This window comes from Triturus cristatus, chromosome 10, assembly GCF_964204655.1.
Source record: "Triturus cristatus chromosome 10, aTriCri1.1, whole genome shotgun sequence".
NCBI lineage: Eukaryota > Metazoa > Chordata > Amphibia > Caudata > Salamandridae > Triturus > Triturus cristatus.
Genome location: NC_140593.1, coordinates 43,925,119 through 43,947,518, shown reverse-complemented (window position 1 = coordinate 43,947,518; position 22,400 = coordinate 43,925,119). Strand labels below are relative to the sequence as shown.

General features: G+C 45.7%; 1 pseudogene across 1 annotated transcript in view; it reads right to left on the bottom strand.

The window, feature by feature from the left end:
* LOC146788800 (trimethyllysine dioxygenase, mitochondrial-like) overlaps positions 1-22,400 on the bottom strand; it is a 243,434-nt pseudogene that overhangs the window by 178,589 nt on the left and 42,445 nt on the right. The window contains exons 2-3 of the transcript XR_014969989.1: positions 18,736-18,912; positions 13,227-13,503 (exon numbers count right to left, since the gene is read on the bottom strand). The product of XR_014969989.1 is annotated as a trimethyllysine dioxygenase, mitochondrial-like (transcript). The remainder of the gene's footprint in view (positions 1-13,226; positions 13,504-18,735; positions 18,913-22,400) is intronic.

The following is a 22,400-nucleotide window of genomic DNA, read 5'->3' as shown; positions in this document are numbered from 1 at the left end:
CTACACACCTGCTTAAATTGCCAACGCCTCCATTAACTGTTCCTGTAGCATGTGCAACAATGAGATAGCTTGGCCCATGGAACTGTCCTCTTTGCTGACTTCCCCTGTGAACACATCAAAAGGAAGCATGATCTCTGGCAGGCATTTGACTTGGCACATTGGTCCATCTCAATGATCATGCGTTTTACAGTTGCATCTCCTCTTTGCATGACATATTCATTGATAGGTCTGTACTGCTCAAACAGGCGTTCAAGCATGTAATAAGTGGAGTTCCAGCATGTTGGCACCTCCTGTATGAGTGCTTTAACAGGCACTCTATTATCATGCTGAATGTCCCTCAGCTGTTTCTGGGATATAAATGAATGGCTGAAATGAGTGCAGATTCTTCTGCAGGTAGACAGACAGTAAGTTGCTTACTTGGTCTTCTTTTTTGAGAAAGTCCTGTACAATGATATTCATGCAGTGCGCCAAACATAGGACCCCGAAATAACCACCATTGGCCATGGCCTTAACTATATTGCTGCCATTGTCCGTGGCAACAAATCCAATCTGAAGACCTCTTGGTCGCAGCCATTCAAAGACCTTGTTGTTAAGTCTTCCAAAATGTTTGCAGCTGTATGGGATTTCTCCATTGCGTACATCGCTACTGTGTCATGCTTCTGAGCAGCATTAAAATTCTCAGCAGTGTCAACGCCTTCAGTTACTTTTTCTCTAGCCCCCGCAAAAGAGATCCAAGCTTACCCTGACTAACACTTGCTCTGCAAACGGAGCATATGGCAATGTTCACCTCCTTCTGGCTAACCAAAAACGAAATTCCAAACTAGGGAGCTCAACTTTCTAACTCTGGTGCCACTGCCAATGTCGGATGAACTGGAGGTAAGTGGGCATTTTGACACCTGACTCTCTGCAGTACCTGCTTCTACTGAGGTGGCTGTGGATGTAGGTCGCTGCCGGGACTTTGTAAATATGGCAGCTGGAGGTGGTTGACTCTGAGGTTCCACTGCCACATCCCCCCTGGGGAGTTGGGATGGGGTAACATTGGTCCCCACTGGGGCTGGGCTAACATCCATTATGACTGGCTCTTTGTCATCCTCCTCTTCTACATCTGCCTCCAAAACTCTAAGGCTTTCTGGAACCTTCCTTTACCCTAGCCTCATCTGAGTCATCCTGTGGCGTGTCTCACGCTCAGACTGAGGCAGGATCCAAGTGGCGTCTAGATCAGCAGAAGGGGGGCTTGAAGAAGAAGATGATGCACCACTAACCCTCTTTTTTCTAGCTGGAGATCTGGAAGAAAATGGATCTTCTGGAGCAGATTGGTCTACTTCCTCAGCATGAAGCTGAATCTCTAGAACTGCTCCTACCTCGGGAGGAACTTCTATTGGTGGTTGTTGTTCTTGTTGTCCACTTCTTGGAGTTTCCTGCAATGATTGGTTACTTCTCTCTGATAGAGTTAACTCAATTTCAATATCACTGCTTGTCAGCGTTGCCGTGATTAGACTGGCTGCCTCTGTGACAGACATGGGCTTGGGCCTAGATAGGTGTGGGTCCACTGACTTGGGGGTGCTGCTTCCAGCTTGCTCCCCAGAGGCTGGTGCTGCAGGTACAGTTTTTTGTTTTCCAAAAAACATCTGGGGCGACATACCGGTGGTGGTGGTGGTGGTAAGCTCTTTCTTCTTCTCACTGGCTACTTTCTTGGCAGCAGATTTAGCACTTTCATTTGGAGCCATCTTGAAGCTGTCAGCTAGTAGTGGCACTTAATTTCACAAGCTGAAGAGATGTCTGATGTGTGGGTCACTCACGCGTCACACTTACGCCGTGCACAGGCCTTCTCTCAGGCAGTACTGTGGGTGATGTGTTGCTGTCATCTTCTTGTTGTGCACCTCAAAGAAAAGAACCAAGAAGGACATCAGTGAAATGCGGCATTGTTGCTGTTCAGTTAGTAGCACAAACAAAAAAATATCATTTAGTGTGATCACTGCTGTTACCCCCTTAATTATCATTACAGTGTAAATAATAAATATATCTCCTTATTCGTAAAACGGAAAACCACACCAACATATACTTTCATGGTGACTGACCCCTCAGGAACATTAACCCCTTCCATGCTGCGCAAATTCCGCCGCTGTGCTGACGGTTTCTTGCGCGGGCGTGGTCATGACGGAACGGTTCCGTCATGAGCACAGCTCAACCGTGGCTCATGACGGAACCGTTCCGTCATGAGCACCGAAGGGGTTAAGAGAGCAAAAACAACAACAACAACATACAGATGAAACTGTTTTCTTTATGTGCGGTGTGTGATGTCATGTCACACATGGCATGTGATGTGGCAGAGCACTGAGGGAGGTGCCCCTGACAAATAACAATAGAAGGAATAATTCCTAGACAATGAATGCTGTTGTGCAGCTATAACAGTCATGGAGCTGATTTGATTGATGCATGATGTAGTGGGAAATTGAATAAACCAAAAAAATGTTTTTAAAATTACGCCAAAAAAATGAAAAAATGATTTACCAGTTAGTAATTACATAAAAAAAACTGGAAAAATAAAATAATTAAACATAAGTGAAGTTATCCTCAAAGATATAATAATAAGTTTTATAAAACGGCTATCACATTGCTCAACCATCCATGCAGCCTATGGCTAAAAGGGCTGATTTTGGTTGGACACACAAAATGGCTGCCAACCAGTGCCACATTGTCATCAACAACAACACTGAACAGGAAGGCATTAATTGTGGACAAGGAGAAGACATGCAGGCCTATAGGGAAAGCACACTGGCTCGATCAACAAAATGGCTACCACCCCCATGGTCATAACAAGAAGCTGGAGGCCTGGAACAAAGAATGTATGCAGGCCTATGGCAAAAGCACACTGGCTTTCTATACAAAATGGCCACCAGCCACATGGTCACAACAAGAAGCAGGAGGCCTACTACAAAGAACACATGCAAGCCTTTGGCAAAAGCACATTGGTTGCCTATTTCCTACACAAAATGGCCACCAGCCACATGGTCACACCAAGAAGCTGGAGACCTAAAACAAAATAGGCATGCAGGCCTATGGCAAAATCTCACTGGCTTTCGACACAAAATGGCCACCAGCCACATGGTCACAAGAAGCAGGAGGCCTAGAACAAAGAACACATGCAGGCCTATTGCAAAAGTACACTGGCTGTCTAGTGCCTATACAAAATGGCTACCAGCCACATGGTTACAAAAAGAAGCTGGAAGCCTAGAACAAACAACGCATGCAGGCCTATGGCAAAAGCACACTGGCTGCCTACACAAAATAGCTGTGAGCCACATGGTCACAACAAGAAGCTGGAGGCCAAGAATAAAGAACGCATGCAGGCTAATGGCAAAAGCACACTGGCTGCATACACAAAATGGCTGCAAGCCACATGGTCACTCACAAGCCACAACAGCAGGAGGACTGTAAAACAAACAGCACATGCAGGCCTAGGGACAATCCACTCACTATACAAAATGACCACTGGCCATTGGCCACATGGCATCTGGAACATAGGTAAATGTGGGCCTATGGCAAACACACAAACACACACTGGACAGACAAAGGAGGCATGGCAAAACAGAAAAAACATTATTAATTCACCAATGCCGAAAACAAAAATTATTGAGTTAACATTTTTTTTACAACTACACAACACACATCCTTCAAAGGCATTATCCCACCTAGTCTAATAAACTGTTTGCATCAAAAAAACATGAAATACCACAGAAAAACACATTTTGGATTTCAATCCAAATCCCTCCATGGCTTAAATGCTGTAAACGCCACAGAAATGGTTGTTTCATGCACCATGACTAGCACTTGACCTGCTGTCTGGAAGGCCAATTGGCAGACTAGACCAAATAGTGAATTCATTCAATGTATTTAAAAAATTTAGAAAATGTAGTAAACTGTGAAACATTTTTCCTTTACAAAAGAAGAAAAATTAAATGCAAAGAAATCACTAGGCTCCTACTGAAACAACAGGCCACCCACCACAATAATTTTTAAAAACCTATTAACTGTACAAATAAATCCAGGTACATGGCCCAATCAAACAAACAACACCAAATTCAAAGTCCTTAAACCCAATGGGATATGCAGCAGACACAGTGATCCTTCCAGTTTCAAATCTTAATGAAAATTGACCAGAGATGGACAAAGCACTGAGAGGAGCCTGCTGGACAGGCACAGGAAGTTGGAGACTCTGGGGCACTTCCTTCCAGTTGAAAAAAGTAAAAACAAAGAAAGGCTCCTCGCACAAAAGAACCACATACAACTGTCAATTTGAGGAGGTTTTTGAACTACAAATCGTAAATTCCGGAAGATTTTGATGCTGCTCGAGAAAAGAATCTTCCCCAGATTGCAGCTGCGGTAGATCCAACGCATTTGGAATCGCGTACAGCAGAAAACATCCACCGGAAGTCGCTGGCATGCCTGAATGGCCTGTTGCCGACCGCAAAATCTCTCGGGAGCATGCGCCTGGCAAGCAAATCTCATGGCGCCCATGAACTGCCCTAAACATCTTGTGGGCAAACGCGAACAAATGGCAATTTACTCCTGCGCACGCGAAATGATGTTTAGAGTGCGAAGCCCCCAAAAAACTTTGCTCCACTACAGAGTGCGGAGTTTGATGGTAATTCAGCATTTTCCATGGAACGCAGAGTTGCCGGGTTCTGCAAAGTCCGCAAACGGCTTAGTTTTGTTATTCTCCTTGTTGGTGGATTTGATTTATTTTGTTGTTCTGAAATGGATGTCCCGCAATGAGGCCATCTGGGAATGGAACTACCACGTGTCCTTCGGTGTCATGAATGCATAATGCAGTACTTTGGACAATTGGTGCTAATGAAGCTGAACGAAAACTGGTCTCTGTCCTTCTGTCCCATATGGTTTCAGAGAGTTCAGCCTGGGTTTAACTGTCTGTGGTGATCATTCAAGTGTGGGCTCAACTTATGCCCAGGGGCATGGTTTGATCAGTGAGACTGGGGGGGTGATCGTCAGATTTCCCAGTAATCGAGCTAGCATATAATGTTAAAATACAGTAAGGTAGTGGTCGTCAGGGCTGCGGAGGGGCCACATGACCACCCACATTAATTAATTTTATAGCCCAGAGGGGGGTGGCTGTCCCCAAGAATGCAGGGGGTTTGTTTGCCCCGCACTCTTTAAAAAAAGCACCGTGGAGGTGGCAGTGCCTGGGGCTGATGGTGTCCTTGTGGCCTCCCTACTGATAAAAGTTAATCCCGGGAAAGTGGTGGCCCCAAGTGCTGCAGGGGGGTCTGCATTATTACAGGGGGCAGGGTAGAAGCATTCTGAACCCCAAGGCCTCTGGTCTTAGTGAGTTTGTGGATGATGTAATTTGAGATGCCATGAGTGATGTCAGTGACTTTGTCATGAGTGATGTAATATGTGAGATCCTAAGCAGGGGCATTGTGGTGGGCACAATTTATAGTTAGCTTAGCTAACTATAACTGCTGAATTTCATTGATTTTGTACAAGTGAAATCTGAACCTAACGGTAATAGCCTAGTAACCTTTTTTTCTGTGAATTTCTACTTTTTTTAAATTCCATTGGCAAACAATAACGTTTCTGTAAAGTTTGTTTATTTCAGTGAATATATATATTCACCAGTAGGTAGTTATAGTTAGGACCATAGAATTGTTTTTTGACTGGGCTATAACTTTGGCGTCATTTGACCAATCTTCTAGAGATTTTCCCAAAAAAAGTGTCAGGGTAGGTTTGGGTTGTCATGGAAAGTTTTGGGCTGATCTGTGCAGTGGGGACTGAGAATTTGGGGCACGTAATAAGGGGTTGTTTGTAATATTAATTCCCATAGGAACATTTAGCCTCACGTACCGTCCGAACTGCTGAATGGATTTGCACTAGATTTGGCTGTGAGGTAGATGTTGGTTCTAGGAAGTGCCCTTTGCCTATTTGGTGTAAATCTGTTCAGTAGTTTTTAAGAAATTATAGTGATATCTCTAGTCACAGATATTTTGTTGTGGTTTCACGATTACTCACGAACGCATGTGCTAACGGGAACGCTCTGAATGGCTGGATGGAACCAGAACAGAAAGTTGCAGCCACCGTTTTATTGATTCGGAATGGTTCCTGGGGTGGATAATTTCTGAAAAGGCTAACATAAGGGGTCAGTGTAGAGGTACTCTGACCCTATGTGTGAGAAATGGGGGTGTTAGTGACATGAGTTATGTGTCCAAAATTGATTTTTTTAAATCGCGCACGATATTCGCAACTATGCCGCGACGGGCAGCATGGCCCCCATGTGTCGTTGCCGGAAGCTCATGACTATTGCGAAGATTAGAGAAAATTTAAAAAAATATATCAGTGAATCATTAATACGTATTGTTATAGAGATATTGAGGTTCTGATAACTGTTTTTATAGAGTTATTTATATAGTGAGTTATCAACTGTGATGATTAGAATTAAATATATAGTTATAATTTATTAATGTGGTTGTGGCTAGGGGTGGGCGGAATTTGCGAAATCCACTTTCGCAAATTATCGCGAAAATGTTAAAAAATTATCGCAAACACGCGGAAATATCGCGAAGATGCGGAAGTTTTTTTCCCGCATGTTCGCGAGATTTTCTGCATGGTTGCGGCTCGCCAACTTACTCATGTGGTTGCTCGCGGGCGCGGCCATCTTGTTTTCAGTTGTCTCGCGGTGCATGATCGCGAGAAGAAAGACGTGATCGCGCGACGCATGACGTCACTGCGGGCGCGAACTGTCGCGAGACAGCGCAAATGGCTAAAAACAATACAACATCTCATGGAGAACGCGACCGGATCAAGAAAACTTGTCGGCGAACGCAGGGATTCAGGTAAGGCGATCGCGCGCGCGCGAGAATGTATTATTTTACAGCGCGAGCAAGAACCAAATTATCGCTAAGCTACGGAATGCGGAAATTTTGACATTTTCACGCTTTCCGCGGAACGCGAAAATGTCAAATTATCGCAATTTCCGCGAACAGAACAAAATTTTCGCCCAGGCCTAGTTGTGGCTATTGAATTACTGCTTGTGCTTACAGCTTTCGGGACGCAACCGTGGGGATCGTGATTACCGATGTCATGGCGAACTCCACCCTCACCACGAAACCGGAAAATAGGTTTTAGAGATGGTTGTTCTAGAAATACAATAGAAAAATATGAGTTTGAAGTGAACTTTAATAAACCCCTAGGGGCCGATTACGATCCTGGAAAAACCCGGTACAAACCGTGGGTCGGAGCGTTTTCTCCGTCCGACTCGTACCGGGTTGTAAAAATTTACAAACATGCAATTACGATTCGTACGGAAACACCATTTCCGTACGAATCGGAAAAAAGACCAACCGACAGAAAAATACATACAAATGTGATCCGGGACACTGCGGACGTGACGTCCGGACGGAGTTAGGCATGTTTTTACGTACCAGCAATTACGATTCGCACCGACTGCAGTCCGGATGGGAATATTTTTACGGCACCCAAAAAGTGCCGGAAAAGCTAAGTACGCGGCGATGCGAGCTGATTAGGGGGCCCCCCCCCCGCCCCCGTATGTACGGAGCATACCCCCCAGCCCCCCGTATGTACGGGGCGTACCCCTGTACCCCCCAGCCACCCGTATGTACAGTGCGGACCCCCAGGGGGTACGCTCCATACATACGGGGGCTGGGGGGTACAGGGGTACGCTCCGTACATACGGGGGGCTGGGGGGTACAGGGGTACGCCCCGTACATACGGGGGGCTGGGGGGTACAGGGGTACGCTCCTTACATACGGGGGCTGGGGGGTACGCTCCGTACATACGGGGGGCTGGGGGGTACAGGGGTACGCCCGTACATACGGGGGGCTGGGGGGTACAGGGGTACGCTCCGTACATACGGGGGGCTGGGGGGTACAGGGGTACGCCCCGTACATTCGGGGGGCTGGGGGTACGCTCCGTACATACGGGGGGCTGGGGGGGGGTACGGCGCATACTGGGCACTTGTTTTGACATCTCCATGGATGCTATGGGAGTTCGCTCCGGACGGTCTTTTTTCCATGCAGTTGTACAATCGGACGGATGGGACGGATCGTAATTGCGCATTGGGACTTCAGTTTTCCCATTTGTACGTAAAAATGTCCGGGGACGTGTCGGAGACTTTTCCCGACCCGAGGACGTGTGGGGGAATTTTCCCAATGCGATTCGTATGTACTTTTTCCCATACGAATCGTACTTGGCAGTTTGTACGGCGCTTTTACCATTTGTACGGAAAAAAGTCCAGATTCAATTGGGTTGGGGAAATTTTTTCCAGGATCCTAATCGGCACCGTGTATAAAATACTGTAATATGTGTTTTAGACTTTATGGAAAAGGTGTGATGGTCGCGGTTTACGTCGACATCACAACGCCCCAAATAACTAAGAAAACAGAAAATAGGTCTTAAAGATGGTTTTGAAAGACACTTAGTACAAAAGTATGAGCTAAAACATTCTTTGAAAGAAGTATATATATAGTAATTTGTGCAGTGCAATGTTCAGAATGGATATTTTTACATATTATTTTTTGATGTGTTGGTGGTTATTGAATGTCTGCTTTTGTTTTCCGTTTTCACGACATGTCCGTGGGGATCGTTACATCATTGCAAAGATCTTTAAAAACAAAAAAACAAAACTTTTTTTTAAAAACTTCACAATATTTCCAGTACTAGGGTGGCTCTGACAAGGGCCGTTGCGCTGGTTGTGTGTATATGGCTGCTACACAAAAGACTGGACACAGATTTTCAGGTTACTTAGAAACACCCTGTTGCCTTCATCTGTAAAATGCACTTCTCGTTTCTATAAATTCCATGTATGTCAAACTGCAGATTGTTGTTATAGATACAGCCTATGCGGTGGTCTCTGAGGAATGCAGAAACAGTTTTCTTAACATGTTTCGTGGCTTTGTCAATCTGTGGACAGAATTGATTTGACCAATTCCATTTCTGTCTTTGGCATATATTAGAGTTACTTTGCCACTGGATTAAAGCTAGCCTGGCTGATGAAGGGCTTTACACAGAAACCGGTCCCAGGATGCTTGTTTCCGGTTCAGGGAAGACCTGGCTTGGCAGTTCGGACTGGACTGTTCTCATGAGGCACAGGGTCAAGACTGATTTGCATATAGCTGGGTCTGAACTGAGGTGGCAACGTGAGCTAAAGAATGATGATGGATTCAACCCAGATCTGTGACTGGGGGTGAGTGTCTGAAAAGTTTCAGTGGTCCATCCATCATCTCCTTGTGTTTGCCATATATTAGATTACACCAAGACTCTGGGAGGGAAAAGTGGCATCGGTTCTGCAAAGGTTTCTTTCAGTAGGATTTCCAGCCCTACCCCAGTCAATGTGACTAGGTCATTGATTGCCACCACAGTGCAGAATCATTAGGAAGATTATAGGGACATTATAGTTAGGAATTAGCATTCAAAAAACATTAGAAATCGGCTGAAAAATCAAAGCTTACAGGGCTGATATAGTTAGGAAATAGAATTTTAAAATCCTTAGAAATTCACTGAAAAAGCAAAAGGTTACAGGGACATAATAGTTAGGCTCAGATTTCACATGCACAAAACCAGAGAAATCCAGCAGTTCTAGTAAGCTGAGCTAACTATAACGCGCGCCCCACATATTTCATCACTCATGAAATGGTCAGTGACATCACTCATGACATCATTGACGACATCTCAAATGACATCACTGATGACATCATCCAGTGACTCTGTGTGTTTTTAAAAATGTATGAGTGTCAAACAAATATACCAAGGTGCATTGGTGAATCAGCTCAGCTAACTTTAATTGCTGAATTTCTCTGGTTTCGTCCAAATGAAATGTCAGCCTAACTATAACATCCCTGTAACCTTTGTTTTTTATATATATATATATACACATATATAGATAATTGTATTTTTTTAGACAAAGGGACACCGCACTCAGGAATCCTTTCTTTAGTTAGTTTTATTCAAACAGCGCTAGCCTGTCTCACCGAATCAGGAGTCAATGAGATTTGTTTAAGTACCGAAGATAAGTCAATGATGGAAAACCACTTTGCCTCCTTAATATGTGACACTATTTCATTTATGTACAGAAATGGAAATCTATCAACGACAATGTTGTTGTGGAGAAGTAAATCAACATAGCCTGATTTTACCATTGCTCTGTCTGGCTACTACCAGAGGAAAATCCAGTCTTACGCATCAATAGGCTCAATTACCTCTAAAGCTGCCAATTTCGCCAAATCTCTTGAAACATTATCTCTCACCATCATGGGAAGATTCCTTGTTTAATGTACCTTGGGAGTTGTTTCAGCTTTCAGAATAATCCTACATTCAAATCCTTTAATGTTTTCCAATATTTGGATGAAAACCTTAGGAACTGTACACAGCATGCCATTACCTCCATTAATCCCACCGTCAATCAACAAAGCCTACTCCTGAATAGTTAGGTACAGTCTTTAATCAAACCAACACAAAACAGGGGCTCCTTTTTACCAGCATACAGTTTCCCCGAGAACTTCTAGTCTTGAACTTGAAAACAAGCCATCAGAAATCTACCATATTGATATGTTCACCAAAATAGCCCCCAATATGAATCACAGATTTCAGTAATTTGTAAATCTTTCTCTCCACAGTTCGTCATTGATGATGGTGCATGGTGACCCAGAATGAGCACATAACATTCTGATATAGTTTTAATTGTATCCAAAGTTATATTCAAAGTACACTTTCAGTCACTAATTGCTATATTGGCAGACCACACATTAGCCTGGTCAAAGGATTCCTTTTCATCCACAGTTGACTCATCACCAAGACAACTGATGCGTTCCTTCCTGCCCCGGTATACCTTAGATAAATGTCCAACAATGCCACAGGTGCTACATTTTTGTTTGACAGCTAAACAGCTCTTGCTGTAAGTAATGTGTTCCTTCCTACCATAACGACAGAACCTCTCTTGCTCTTTAAACATATGTTTAACTTTATAGGATTGTTGCCCACTCTATTATCAAACTTGGTAATAGTTTCACATTCCTTTGACTCCTGTTTCAAAGCCAACACACACCTACTCAAGATCTCTGCTTTATGTACTACAGCTAATACGTCATTTAAAGAATCACCATTTACCCATAAATGTTTCTGAATAATAGGATTGCTAGCATGCATTACTAATTGATCACTAATCAAATCCTCCTGAAGAACTTCAGCTTTGCAATCTATCACAAATGTTTTAAGTTCTGCCACACATTCATCGACAGTCTCTGCTTTCCCATGTGCCTATTAATTTCAATGCAAACCTTGGGTGCAAAATACTCATTTAGGTCAAGTATTACTTCATTAACTACATTCACATCTCCCTCACCCATGACCTTTGAAATCTGTGAATACACTTTCAATCCCTTGGGACCCGAAATCCTTTTCTTTTGCTCCAGAGGCATATTGTTGTTATTGTCCACAGATGTGAAATAGATCCAAAAATAATTCTTACACTGCTCTTATTTCTGGACATGTTCAGATCCGGCCAGCGAAAAGGCTTGAACAGGATTTAGGGTCAAGGTTTGAGTTAAAGGAATTATTCAGTGTGCAAACTTCTCCAAATTATTAGACTAGTCCATTTTCCACAGTTTACCTTTAACCCCAAAGTAGTGAGACTCAAAAACTCAAATCATTGCTTGTGGAATATACACACCACAATGCCAAAGAAGAAGTATTTTATACCATCTGAAGACCCAGCTCACACTACCCCAGTCAACTCCTTCTGCCACAACATTCCACAACATTCTCTTACATCACTATTTGGAATTTAATTATGAATCAAATGATTGCAACTTAGAATCAGTAAGCAAAACGCACAACACCTTCCTACCTCCAATGAGAGGCCAGTTAGTCATTTAGTGAGGCTACACTGAGGGCCTCTTGTAGACCCACAACGCATATAAAAGTAGGTTTTCTACAGGAGGGGATTATATCATTACATGCCACCTTTGCTCCTTTAGAGGTTGTTTCTGATTTTGTTTGTTAGTTGTGTAGGTCCTTTTGTTTTACAAGTGTCTCTGTGAGACCCTATTCCATCTTTTTTTCTTTTGAATCCTTTTCTGATGGTGTACGGATCACATGCTGACCCAAACAAAGAGTCAGTAGCTAGAGATTGATCTCAATCTCCTTCTCTAATCCCCTATCACTCCCACTTCCCAGGAGGCCCCTTCATGTAACACACATAGCAACTCACATCACTCAGTACCAATCTCTTACACGCACGTCACTCAGTACCAATCTCCTATACTCACGTCACTCAGTAACAATTTCTTATACTCACTTCACTCAGTGCCAATCTTCTATACTCGCAGCACTCAGTACCAATCTCCTATATTCACATCACTCAGTACCAATCTCTTACACTCATGTCACTCAGTACCAATCTCCTATACTCACATCACTCTTTACCAATCTCTTACACTCATGCCACTCAGTACCAATATCTTACACTCATGGCACTCAGTACCAATCTCCTATACTCATGGCACTCAGTACCATTTCTTGTACTCACGTCACTCAGTACCAATCTTCTATACTCGCAGCACTCAGTACAAATCTCCTATACTCATGTCACTCACTACCAATCTCTTACACTCATGTCGCTCAGTAGCAGTCTCCTATACTCACGTCACTCAATACCAATCTCTTACACTCATGCCGCTCAGTACCAATATCTTACTCTCAAGGCACTCAGTACCAATCTCCTATACTCACAGCCCTCATTACCAATTACTTATACTCACGTCACTCAGTATCAATCTTCTATACTCACGTCACTCAGCACCAATTACTCATACTCACGTCACTCAGTACGAATCTTCTATACTCACAACAATTAGTACCAATCTCCTATACTCACGTCACTTAGTACCAATATCCTATACTCACGTCACTCAGTACCAATCTCCTACGCTCATGTCACTCAGTACCAATATCCTATCCTCACATCTCTCAGCACCAATCTCCTACACTCATGTCACTCAGTTCCAAAATCCTATACACATTTGATTCCTACACTTCTGTCACTCAGTACCAATCTCCTACACTTCTGTCGCTCAGTACCAATCTCCTACACCACAATCATCAGACCCTGATATTTTCTGAACCAAAGCTTTCTTTTGAATTGGGAACTGTTTATGGTAATAAAACATGGGTGCACACCTGATTTTGAGCTCTCATACCTGACTAAGCTGACTCTCTGTGCCAAGTGGTCTGTATCCTCCTCGGTGGGTGGAACTCCCTCAACCAAGGCAAAGCCATAGCGGAGGAAGTTCTCAAAAACCTCCCGCAGTCCCTCGTCAGTCTCCAAGACCCGCTGGCAGGGCGTAGGTGCCACCTGAGCTCGCTGATAGACCTCTGCATTCCACAGCTCCTGGAGGCAGGTTTTCTTCAGTTGTCCCTCATAGCTATTCTCTGTCAGCCAGGCCAAGCTATAATCTGTCTGGTGACCATCCGGCCCTGGAATGGAGAAAGTCAAAACAGACCAAAGAGATCATCAGAGGCCACTGTGATGTCATTCCATGCTACAAACACCAAAGCAGGCGCAGAGCATCGTGTTGCCATTCCATGCGTGAGACACCAGCATCAGCACAGAGAACTTTGATAACATCCCTAACTACTGACACCAGAGGTCGGTGAGGAGCACTGAGAGGTCATCCATCCTACAAACACAAGTGGTCAGCACAGAGCACTGTGATGTCATTCCATGTACAAACACCAGGGGTCAGTGCAGAGGACTGTGATGTCATTACATGTTACAAACACCAGAGGGTCAACACCGAGCATTCTATTGTCATTCCATGATACATTCACCAGGGTCGGTGCAGGCATTCTAATGTTATTCCATGCTACAAACACCAAGGGGTCAATGCAGTGCACTGTGATGCAATACCATGCTACAAACACCAGGGATCGGTGCCAAGCATTTGAATGTCATTCCATGCTACAAACACCAGGGGTCGGCGCAGAGCATTGTAATGTTATTCCATGCTACACACACCAGGGGTGAGTGCAGAGCATTCTGATGTCATTCCATGCTACAAACACCAGGGGTCGGTGCAGAGCACTTTAATGTCAATAAATGCTACAAACACCAGGGGTTGGTGCAGAGCACTGTGATGCAATGCCATGCTACAAACACCAGGGGTCGTTGCAGAGCATTCTAATGTCATTCCATGCTACAAACACTAGCGGATCAATGCAGAGCACTGTGATGGAATACCATGCTACAAACACCAGGGGTCGTTGCAGAGCATTCTAATGTCATTCCATGCTACAAACACCAGGGGGTCAATGCGGAGGACTGTGATGCAATGCCATGCTACAAACACCCGGGGTCGGTGCAGAGCATTTGAATGACATTCCATGCTACAAACACCAGGGGTCAGAGCAGAGCATTCTAATGTCATTCCATGCTACAAACACCAGGGGGTCAATGCACAGCACTGCAATGCAATACCATGCTACAGACACCAGTGGTCGGTGCAGGGCATTCTAATGTCATTCCATGCTACAAACACCAGGGGGGCAATGCAGAGCATTCCAATGTCATTCCATGCTACAAACACCAGGGGTCGGTGCAGAGCATTCTAATGTCATTCCATGCTACAAACACCAGCGGATCAATGCAGAGCACTGTGATGCAATACCATGCTACAGACACCAGTGGTCGGTGCAGGGCATTCTAATGTCATTACATGCTATAAACACCAGGGGGGCAATGCAGAGCATTCCAATGTCATTCCATGCTACAAACACCAGGGGTCGTTGCAGAGCATTCTAATGTCATTCCATGCTACAAACACCAGGGGGTCAATGCGGTGGACTGTGATGCAATGCCATGCTACAAACACCCGGGGTCGGTGCAGAGCATTTGAATGACATTCCAGGCTACAAACACCCTGGGTCAGGGCAGAGCATTCTAATGTCATTCCATGCTATAAACACCAGGGGGTCAATGCAGAGCACTGCAATGCAATACCATGCTACAGACACCAGTGGTCGGTGCAGGGCATTCTAATGTCATTCCATGCTACAAACACCAGAGGGGCAATGCAGAGCATTCCAATGTCATTCCATGCTACAAACACCAGGGGTCGGTGCAGAGCATTCTAATGGCATTCCATGCTACAAACACCAGGGGTCGGTGCAGAGCATTCTAATGTCATTCCATGCTACAAACACCAGCGGATCAATGCAGAGCACTGTGATGCAATACCATGCTACAGACACCAGTGGTCGGTGCAGGGCATTCTAATGTCATTACATGCTACAAACACCAGGGGGGCAATGCAGAGCATTCCAATGTCATTCCATGCTACAAACACCAGGTGTCGGTGCAGAGCATTCTAATGTCATTCCATGCTACAAACACCAGCGGATCAATGCAGAGCACTGTGATGCAATACCATGCTACAAACACCAGTGGTCGGTGCAGGGCATTCTAATGTCATTCCATGCTACAAACACCAGGGGGGCAATGCAGAGCATTACAAATTAATTCCATGCTACAAACATCAGGGGTCGGTGCAGAGCATTCTAATGTCATTCCATGCTACAAACACCAGCGGATCAATGCAGAGCACTGTGATGCAATACCATGCTACAGACACCAGTGGTCGGTGCAGGGCATTCTAATGTCATTACATGCTACAAACACCAGGGGGGCAATGCAGAGCATTCCAATGTCATTCCATGCTACAAACACCAGGTGTCGGTGCAGAGCATTCTAATGTCATTCCATCCTACAAACACCAGCGGATCAATGCAGAGCACTGTGATGCAATACTATGCTACAAACACCAGTGGTCGGTGCAGGGCATTCTAATGTCATTCCATGCTACAAACACCAGGGGGCAATGCAGAGCATTACAAATTCATTCCATGCTACAAACATCAGGGGTCGGTGCAGAGCATTCTAATGTCATTCCATGCTACAAACACCAGGGGGTCAATGCAGAGCACGGCGATGCAATACCATGCTACAGACACCAGTGGTCGGTGCAGGGCATTCTAATGTCATTCCATGCTACAAACACCAGGGGGTCAATGCAGAGCACTGCGATGCAATACCATGCTACAGACACCAGTGGTCGGTGCAGGGCATTCTAATGTAATTCCATGCTACAAACACCAGGGGTCAGTGCAGAGCATCCTAATGTTATTCCATGCTACAAACACCAGCGGATCAATGCAGAGCACTGTGATGCAATACTATGCTACAAACACCAGGTGATCAATGCAGAGCATTGTGATGTCATTCCATGCTACTGACACCAGGGATTGGCGTAGAGCACTGTGATGTCATTCTATGCTACAAACACCAATGGTCGGCACAGAGCATTGTGATGTCCTTTCATGCAACAAACACCAGGGGTCATCATAGTGCACTGTGATGTCCTTTCATGCTTCAGACACCAATGGTCATCAGATGGTACTGTGATGTCACTCCATGCCACAGACACGGGGGGGGGGGTCAGCACAGGGATTGTGATGCCAATCCATTCTAATGACACCATCATCTACACAGAGCACTGTTATTTTATTCCATGCTACAAAAACCTGGGGTCAGCATAGAGCCCATTGACATTTTACATTTCACAGCCTCCAGGGGCCAGTAGAGAGCAGTGCAATGTCATTCCATGCTACTGATGCCAGCAGATCACGCTGTTATACTATTCCATGCTGCATTCTGCAGGGGGCAGCAGAGACCACTGTTGTATTGTTCCATTACATTAACACCAGGGGTCAGTATAGAGTCCTTTGATGCCATTCCATGGATCCATATTATCCTTCACATTCGTGATTAATGACTCATCCAGTTCATTGTCACCAGCTCATGTCCTCCAGTGAGCCCCAAGGTGCTGGTCGATCTACATCTGCACACACGGAGGCACAAAATGCCTACGTGGCCACCTATGCTTGAATGGAGTCTGTAGAGCTCCTTGGTGTCACATATGCACATGCTGGGATGAGTGACTAAAGGTGTAACTATGCTGTAATGACACAGATGCTTTGGAGAAGGTAAGGTAACTAGGGTTTGCTGTACCATGGGAGGCAGATACTCATTACCTCATCTGTACGGAATATAAGCCTGGATTATAGTTGGATGGTAATGAAGCACCTCCCATTTCTGGAGAGACTGCAAAGTTCTCTTTGGTAGACATTTCTCCAGTACAGAAGTCACAGGTACTATTACCATTCCCAGATGTCTCTGTGGTAGAAGTAATTTCACTGGTGGGTTATCAACTGGCACAGTACATTATATGTGTGCCTGGTATATAGTTGTAAGACATATGAGCCTCAGGTGCAGGGGTGTGTGGTCCACGGGGTGCTCCGTGCTTCCTACATCTCACAACATTCTTGCACCCCCCCACCTTCCTGCACCTGCAAACCTTCCTATATCTCACCACCATCCTGCACCTCCCCACCACTCCTCACCTTCCTGTACCTCCTCACCTTCCTGTACCTGCTCACCTTCCTGCACCTCCCCACCACTCCTGCACCTCCCCACCTTACTGCACCTCCCCACTATCCTGCACCTCCCCACCTTTGAGCACCCCGCACCTTCCAGCACTTCCGCACTTTCCTGTTGCTACTCACCTTCCTGCACCTCCCCACCACTCCTCACCTTCCTGCACCTCCTCACCTTCAGGCACCTTCCCACCTTCCTGCACCTCCCCACCTTCCTGCACCTCCCCACCTTCCAGCACTTCCTCACTTCCCTGCTGCTACTCACCTTTCTGCACCTCCCCACCACTCCTCACCTTCTAGCACCTCCTCACCTTCCTGCACCTCCCCACCTTCCTACTCATCCCCTCCTTCCAGCACCTCCACACTTTCCTGCCACTACTCACCTTCCTGCACCTCCCACCACTCCTCACCTTCCTGCACCTCTCCACCTTCCTGCACCGCCCCACCTTCCTTCACCTCCCTACTTTCCTGCTGCTACCCACTTTCCTGCACCTCCCCACGTTCCTGCCACTGCTCACCTTCCTGCACCTCCCCACCTTCCTGAACCTCCCCACCTTCCTACACCTCCCTACTTTCCTGCTGCTACCCACTTTCCTGCACCTCACCACTTTCCTGCCACTGCTCACCTTCCTGCACCTCCCCATCTTCCTGTAGCTCTGTGATTTAATGACCTAATGGTTACAGAACCATTATGATTGCTCGACCATGTCATACTGAGCTCGCACCTGTGCTAGAATTTCACCTAGTCACATTCTGTATGACTTTAATCCTGTAGTGCCCCATGTTACAAGGCTGTGCCTGACTGACCTTTTTTGTGTGGTATTAAGTTTTGATGTGCAATAAAACTACTTCTGTTTTTCTATTTAAAAAGCAGTAGGTTGTACAGCATGTATAGTCTCTGTTGCACAACTGTTTGAGTTGTAAGACTCTATCCCCCATGCTACCTACCTGAGAAGCCTTTGACCTCTTGCCCTCAGTATCTTGATGGTCAAGCATGGAAAGGTTGCACGTGGCACCTAGGTTGCAGTGCCACAGTAGGTTAGGGCCCACAACATCAGTGGTAAAAGATGACAAGCACTGCAGTTGAGGTCCAGTAACACATTTGTGCCCCCTAGCATCCTAACAAGTTCTGCCAATCCCCAACAAACACATCTGGAACAGCTCCCTAGCAGTGGTGAGACAGAGGACACGTGAGTTACTTTCGACCCTTGCACTCACAGGTGAGGTGAAGCGTGGAATCATCCACTCACACGTGTGTTGGCTTGATATCCAGGTCCACACTGGTAGTGTCCAGTAAACGCTGCTTCATCTCCACATTGTAGCAGGAGTTTGAGCGGCAGTTATCCCGCAGCCAGACGAAATCAAATCGCATGCAGGTGTTGGCGTAGTGGAGCTCTGAGGAACAAAAGAGGAAGAGATATTTACACTGACTGTAAGAGTGAACGCTGTATTTCCATTCCAGACCCTCCATATTACCACATACCAGCTGAGGGGAGGCATGGCCTCTGCTGAGGTGAAGAGGTGCAAGAAGAATGAAAGCTTGCTAATATCATGATGCACCTGGGAGGGCTGAAGGACTCTACTTGGGAGCTGAAGGTTTCCCTTTGCATCAGTTGAAGTTATGTAAATGTTGCCACATGCTGTTATCACACTAATCCACACAGAACTAGACATACTGCCGTTTATAAAACAATTGCCATTTTCACCATTCCTGGGAAGCACAAATTAGGTATGTGTCTGAACAAGGAAAACAATTGCTACTACTTACATAGACGGCACATATGTAGCACCAAACAGACCTAAATCATAGCACCCACCCCACCAAATAACACTCCATGAGGACACACTCTGTTGAAGATCCGATAGCCTTCTGCACCTACTCAAAGCAACCACCTATGAAGGTGACCTTGCAACAGCATCCATCTTGAAATGCTTTAAAAATATTCACTTCTCAACATAACCCAGCCCTTCTTTTCACTAGGCATCTTCCTGAATACCTTCAAAGCCAAATCCTTCTTCTTCTGCAAAATTGCTGTCAGTCCCTGAATTAACTAGCCAGTTGTCAGACTCACAAAAACCTTCCACATTTGGAGACATATTTAAAAAACTGATGATGCTTTGACCGCAAAGCAGCACCAGCACAGCTGTCACCTAAGCAGGCTTCAGACCACACTGCTGTACCACCACAGCGGTCAATTAATCAGGCTTAAGGCTTCAGACCACAAGACAGCACAAGCAGAGCTGTCATCCAATCAGGCTTCAGGCTTCAGACAACAATGCGACACCAGAACACCTGTCGCTAAATCAGGCTTCAGAGTTCAGACCACAATGCAGCACAAGCACAGCTATCGTCCAATCAGGCTTCAGACCACAAGGCGGAACCTGCACAGCTGTCATCCAATAGGGTTTTTAGGCTGCGGACCACAATGCAGCACAAGCACAGCTGTCATCTAATCAGGTATAGGCTTCAGACCACAATGCAGCACCAGCACAGCTGTTATCTATTCATGTTTCAGACCACAATGCAGCACCAGCACAGCTGTCACTTAACAAGGTTTCAGACCATAATGCAGTACCAGCACAGTAGTCATCTAATCAGATTTCAGAAAACTATTCAGCACAGCTGTTATCCAATCAATGAAGTACCACCACAGTTCTCATCCAATCATGCTTCAAGCTTCAGACCACAATTCTGCACCAGCGCAGCTATCATCCAATCAGGCTTCAGAACACAATGCAACACCAGCACAGCTGTCATCTATTCAGGCTTCAGGCTAATGACCACAATGCAGCATCAGCACAGCTGTCATCCAATCAATGTTCAGGCTTTAGAACACAATTCAGTATCAGAATAGCTGTCGTGTAATTAGGCTTCAGGCTTCAGGACACAATGCAGCACCAGCACAGATGTCATCCAATGAGGCTTCATAGTTCAGACCACAATGCAGCAACAGCATGGCTGTCATGTAACCAGGCTTCTGGCTTCAGACCACAATACAGCACCAGCAGAGCTCATCTAATCAGGCTTCAGAACACAATGTAGCACCAGCACAACTGTCATCTATTCAGGCTTCAGAGTTCAATCCACAATGCAGCACGAGCAAAGGTATAATTCAATCAGGCTTCAGGCTTCAGACCACAATGCAGCACCACCACAGCTGTCATCCAATGTGTCTTTAGGCTCCAAGCCACAATGGCACACCAGCCCACCTATCATCCAATCAGATTTCAGACATCAGACCACAATGCAGCACCAGCACGGCTGTCATTCAATCAAGCTTAAGGGTTCAGACCACAAAACTGAACTAGCACAGCTGTCATCCAATCAGGCTTCAAACCACAATGCGACACCAGCACAGCTGTTATTTAATCGGGCTTCGGAGTTCAGAACACAAAGAAGCACCAGCACAGCTACCATCCAATCAGGCTTCAGACCACAATGCGTCACCAGCACAGCGTCATCCATTAGGCTTCAGACCACAATGCAGCACCAGCACCCCTGTCATCTAAACAGGCTTCAGGCTTCATAACACAATGCAACACACAGACAGTAGTCATCTAATCAGGCTGAAGGCTTCAGAACACAATGAAGAACCGGCAGAGTTGTCATCTAATCAGGCTTAGGGCTTTAGACCACAATGCAGCACCAGCACAGATGTCATATATTCAGGATTCAAACCACAATGCAGCACCAACACAGCTGTCATCCAATGTGGCTTTAGGCTCCAGACCACGATGGAGCACAAGCCCACCTATCATCCAATCAAATTTGAGACATCAGACCACAATGCATAACCAGCACAACGAACATCCAATCAGTCTTCAGACCACAATGCAGCACCAGCACAGCTGTCATTCAATCACGCTTAAGGGTTCAGACCACAATACTGCACTAGCACAGCTGTCATCCAATCAGGCTTCAGGCTTCAGACCACAATGCGACACCAGCACAGCTGTTATTTAATCGGGCTTCAGAGTTCAAACCACAAAGAAGCACCAGCACAGCTACCATCCAATCAGTCTTCAGACCACAATGCAGCACCAGCACAGCTGTCATCTGTAGGAGAGTAGGATCTACTTCACATGGGTACCCCCACCTTTTGCTGGTGTTTCACTGTTTTCCGACCTTAGTCTGGCTGTGGCCCTGCTAATCAGGACCACAGCCTAGCTGCTTCTTCTCTAAAATGGTTTGCATGTACATTAGGTACATATCTAATTGGATTCTGGAGTGCCTTATAAGCCCCTAGTATATTGTATACTATGTACCTAGGGCATAGGTACCTCAGAGGCCTACCAGGGGCTGAAGCATGTATTATGCCACCCCGGGAAGCACTCCAAAATGGCACCACAGGTCTGCTACTGCAGCCTGGGTAAGTGTGTGCTTGCACCCCTTACAGTGGTATAGGCTACCTATATCACTACCATTGCACACACATATAAAACCTATAAGTCACTTCTATGGCAGGTCTTAATAATCCTGAAGGCAGAGTGCTTGGTTTTTATGTGAGAGTGTGCCCCTGCATGAGCAGAGCCCCTCTGCAGCGTTCGGAGTACCTCCTCTGATGCTGTTTGTGGTGCAGCCTGACCATATACTCTTAAGTGCATTATAACCTCGCTGTAAATGCTAACTTTGGGATGGCTGCACGGAAACATGCTGGTGTTTGGTGTCAAACACTTTGGAATACTTCCCCCCCCACCAGTGCTGGTGGCGGGGGTAGCATTCCACCCTTCTAGAGGGAGAGACATGTTCACACTGGTCTAACCCGGCAGGACTTTCCTGAGCCCTGTCATCACAAAATGGATGTCTTTGCCACAGACATGGGTCTGGCCTCCTGCTGCTGACCAAAACTCCGGCAGGGGAGGCCTGGACAATAGGTTTCCTG